The 4659-nt window shown below is 41.9% G+C and overlaps 1 long non-coding RNA gene across 1 annotated transcript; it reads right to left on the reverse strand.

The window, feature by feature from the left end:
* Positions 1-4012: 4012 nt before the first annotated feature.
* On the reverse strand, positions 4013-4426 carry LOC111610142. Its single transcript, XR_002753514.1, has 2 exons — positions 4170-4426; positions 4013-4075 (listed from the first exon to the last, which is right to left on the reverse strand). It is a non-coding gene; the product is annotated as an uncharacterized LOC111610142 (long non-coding RNA).
* Between the last annotated feature and the right edge of the window lie 233 nt (positions 4427-4659).

Below are 4659 nucleotides of genomic sequence, written 5' to 3' on the forward strand. Positions count from 1 at the left end.
GGACTGCTACATCGGTAGCAAGTGTGAGAATAAGGAGACAGCCAAGATCAGAAGAGATTGGAGTTAAAGGTCAAGAGTTCACAATGGCCTTTACCTCAGCTAGAAAAGTAACTAGCACTTCGTGGGTGAGATGCTGAGTTGGGATACTTGACAACATGGAATCTAGTATGCGCTTTTTGATGCCAATCATGTTCTCCCAACTTCTTCCCATATGTGAAGCATGAGGTGAATTAAACATAATTGCTTGTTTGATTCTCTTTCTTGTGCCGTCTGACTATGTGAACCAATCTTGCTATAGCCCTCAACAGTGACTTCCATTATGAAAATGACTCAAAATGACTTGGGTCTATGAAAGAGAGTATTAGTACTGTTACACAACATGTCACTGCAGGACAAATCTCTGGGTCGGATTCAGGGTTGACTAGGTTGAAAGAGGTTTTAGTTTGTTTGGTGTGCCTATTTTGCCTCAGTAGTCTGTTCCTGTAGCCACTTGCTGTTCTCCAAGGCTTGAGTTGGGATGGATCTTGAAGCTATATCGGCTGGATTCAACTTTGTAAGAATGTAGTTCCATTGGTCTTGTTCAGATGACTTCCTTATTCTTTGCACCTGGTTACATTCGTAAACTGGTGCAATGAGTTTCAGTACTCATTCTGAAAGTAGCCGAGCATTCTACCTTGCTGTAGAATGCTGTAGAAAGAATTTTGTGGAGTGGAATGGAACATCAATCTCCTCAGATATCGTGTTAGCAATCTCAACGGTGTAATATAAAATTTCATTCTTGACCTTGTTTAATTTTTGATGGAATTGCTGATACTTTTTACAATTTATTTACTATCGGCTGTGTTTTTGTACTTCTGCAAGATGTTTTTTTTCCGTTAAATAAGTTTCCAGACAATGTGCAGATGTTTCTGCAGCTGTGACAGAAGACCTGAAAACATCCTGTGTAAAATGCCAGAACTTCCAGTTGTCTTAAGACTGTCATGTATGGAATGCTGTTTGAGCCTGCAACTATGACTGACTGATAAAGAACTAGAAGTTTCTGTTGGAATCCTTATCAGCTCTCATTTCCTGCCATACATGTCAAGGCGGTAGTCTCCAATGGAAAGTCTTTCGTTTCCTTTATTGAGGTGAGGGACAGTTGCATGAGGTGAGGGTAAGGATTGTCTTTGTGATCCATCTGGCAAGAGAGATAAGTTCAGATTTTTGGTGGGGTTTTTTTTCTGTTACTATATAACCATGTGATGTGTGTTGTTCAGGGCTCTTCTGCAGACTGTGTTCAGTGAGACGGGTTTTCGAACGCTTTTGCTTTTGATTAATGTTTTTTTAGCTATTGGAACAGACTCATTCTTTGATAGCATAAATTTCCACAACAACAGCAAGGACAGCTGAACAAAGTTCTAGCCTCGGAACGGTAACTTCTTTTCTTTGAGCAAGTTTTGCTTTGCCAAACATGGAACCAAGTTCACCTTTGTCTTCTGCATCTGAAATCTTGAAATAAGCCACAGCAGCAATTGCCTTAGTAGAGGCGTCACAGAATATGCACAGTTCTCTGTTTGTTGCACTATGAAAGGATATGGAAGTGTACCGTCTATTCACTCCGGGTATTGGAGTGAATAGAGAGTTCCTCCATGCACTTCATTTCTCTAGTTTCCTCTCTGGAAAGGGGTTGTCCCATTTGATGGTTTCAGTTGAAAACTCTCTTAGAAGAGCTCTACCATCAATACTTACTGGGGCTGTGAACCCAAGTGGATTGTACAAACTGTTTATAGTTGACAACACTCCTCTACGAGTAAAAAGCTTCTCTTCCCTTGAGACTTCAAAGGTAAACTCATCTGTATTGATGTCTCAACTTATTCCAAGGCTGCTTTGCATTGGTGGAGAGTCTGCTCTGTGGTTGAGCTCTTTCAGATCCTTTGCCAAGTTCTCCTTGGGGAATACTTTCATCACGTTAATGTCATTTGACGCAATCTTATGCAACTTTAAATTGGATACGGCCAATGTTTGTTGAGCATTTTTGACAACAGAGATTTCATTTCACTCAATGAAACGGAAGCAAGGCCATCAACGTACAAGATGTCTTGTTGTGTTGTCCTGTTTCTCCTGATTTTCTGATGCGTGACAAAGCCCATACGTTGCAACTGCAGGTGATGGACTGTTGCCAAAAACATGTACTGTCATTTGACATTCCACAATTAGCTGTTCCGTGTCATTGTTTTCATGCCAAAGAAATTGTAAGAAGTTTCGGTGGTCCTCTCTGACCAATAAACAATGGAACATCTGCTTAATATCAGGGGTCACTGCCACTTGTTCTTCTCTGAGATGGATTAGAACACCTAAGAGGCTGTGGTTAAGAGTAGGGCCTGTAAGAAGAACATCATTGAGTGACAATCCATCATGACATGCATTGGAATCAAATACATTCTGAATCTGGTTTAACTTTTGAGGGCGATAAACTCCAAAAAAAGGGAGATACCAGCACTCCTCCTGTTCTTTGAGCTGGGGAGCCAGTTCTGCAAGGCAGTAATTGAGTATGGTTTGCAACAACTGCAGAAATAAGGTCTTTTAATGAGCATAAACAATTGTGTTGAAGTGTGGCTCCAGGCTGTAGGGGATCCAGCCTACTCTTGTATTCTGCATTGTCTGTAGTTTCTTTTTCTGTGGATTGTAGTCATACTACACATGAATTGGGGATTCCCTGATATCCCTGATAGAAGAGATCCATTTATTCTCTTTACAAAACAATGGACACCGGTACATTTCAGAACCATTGCACTCTGGAATTTTGAGCAAAGTACCCACTGCTGTGGCAGGTTGTTATGCATTCAGTTTGAACTCCTGTCCACGGGAGAAGTGACCGTCTGGCAAATAGACTGATGCACATAGGTGGGGCATCCCGAGGTTCTCGTGATCTAACAAAAAAGTATTTTAAATATAATTTTTCTCAACTGCAACAGCCCATTGGTTGATTTTATTGGGCATATCCAATGAAATCCCTCATTCCTCCTTGGCCCACCCTTCACTTCTCCTCTTGCAAAGTTTCCATTTAAGCTAACCAGAGTTGGAGAGAAGTACCAGCATGGTAAGAAGGAGTGGAAATGTTCATGAAGAGGGAGCGTTTCAAGCAAGGAGGAGGACAGGTATGAGAGAGAGTCCAAGTAGGGGAAGCCCACTCTAAGATAGCAGGCAGTCAGAAAAACACTGGAATAAAACAGGAATGGTGGTGTTCCGTCAAATTAATATGGAACATGTTTTTTAATATGTGGGATAATAACAATAATATTAATAATTGTGAATTTAAATAGAAAGCCTTAATTGTATGGGAAAAAATTGAACAGTTAGAAAACAGCTATTAAAATAATTTACAAATACTTAAAAATGACTAGAGACACATCTTCACTAAATACTGTGTGGGGAAGTTGTAGCCAAAATGTGGAAATGCTCAACATAGGAAATTATTGGAAGAATGTTAGAGTTGTATAGTTAATGTTTGCCGTTAGCAATTACTTAAAAGTACGGTGACCCTGAGGTGCAAACCACTTCAGCAAATTGAAAGCACAATTACAAATTACAAAAGCACTACAACATTAACGAAAGCACTACAACATTAACAAAATGGAAAGGGTATGTCCCAGTTGGAGACCTGAGAGATCGCTGATTAGACAACAGTGCTTTTGAACCGGAAGTTATTGCTTGAGCGGGTGTGCCTGTTGTTGCGATACGTTATATCGTTCGCCACATTGAAAGTGGCTTATCTACCAGCAAGTTAATACAAGTAAATGGACCGAACTTTATAAAGTGCCGTTCTGCAAAGTATTTCAAGTTAATGAATGCCAATCTCTCACACATTATATAGGAATGAAAAAACAAACAAAGGACAACGTTTCAAACTTTTTGATGTGATTATTTAATTGTTTTGGGGCACAATAATTAACATTTGATACAGCTGATTCTGATAATGTCATGTTGGCGTAAAAGCTTTTGCCCACATGCAGAACTCCACAGGGAACAGAAATCAGTTAAAGATCTTTTTATTGAAGCAAAGTAATGTGATATGGTGGGGATCCTGGGGTGGAGTCTGGAAGACAGCGGAAAACTGCGGAACAGGAGGAGATGGTGAGTTCGGGTCAAATGGGAAATGGGAGATACGATAGGAATAGATCGGTTCTTACTTGGGAAAGAATGATCACAATCAGGGAGGTAGTCTGTGGGTTCCAGGCTGAAGTCAACGGATCCGGCTTCCATAAACGAGCGGGATCCTAGGCAAGGAGGCTGCGGTGGAGGGCGGGCAGGTAAGCGATGACTTGACGAAGGTGGAAGTGAGGTCCGACTGCCAGCCGATGACAACTGAGAATCTTGAGATCTGACGGGAGAGGTGAAAACGGGACTCGGGCAACCAGTGGGTACCGTCCACGGTGTCACGAGGAGGGCTTTAACTAGTGATGTTACGTGATGTGCCGAGGCTTCGAGGCGTGTGTCGAGTAATGGAGGGGGCGTTTCCGTAAAGCGCGTATCGAGGCTCATTTAGGGGAGGAGCCGGAAACGATGACGTCCGAAGCCTCGCTGCCTGGCTGTACCACGTGACTGCTTCGGGAGTGGCTCAGAGTTTGGCGCGGGGTTTGACAGCTTTAGAAACCCCACAGGCTCCATTCAAAATGTGGG

The sequence above is a fragment of the Xiphophorus maculatus genome, chromosome 11, assembly GCF_002775205.1.
Source record: "Xiphophorus maculatus strain JP 163 A chromosome 11, X_maculatus-5.0-male, whole genome shotgun sequence".
Lineage (NCBI taxonomy): Eukaryota > Metazoa > Chordata > Actinopteri > Cyprinodontiformes > Poeciliidae > Xiphophorus > Xiphophorus maculatus.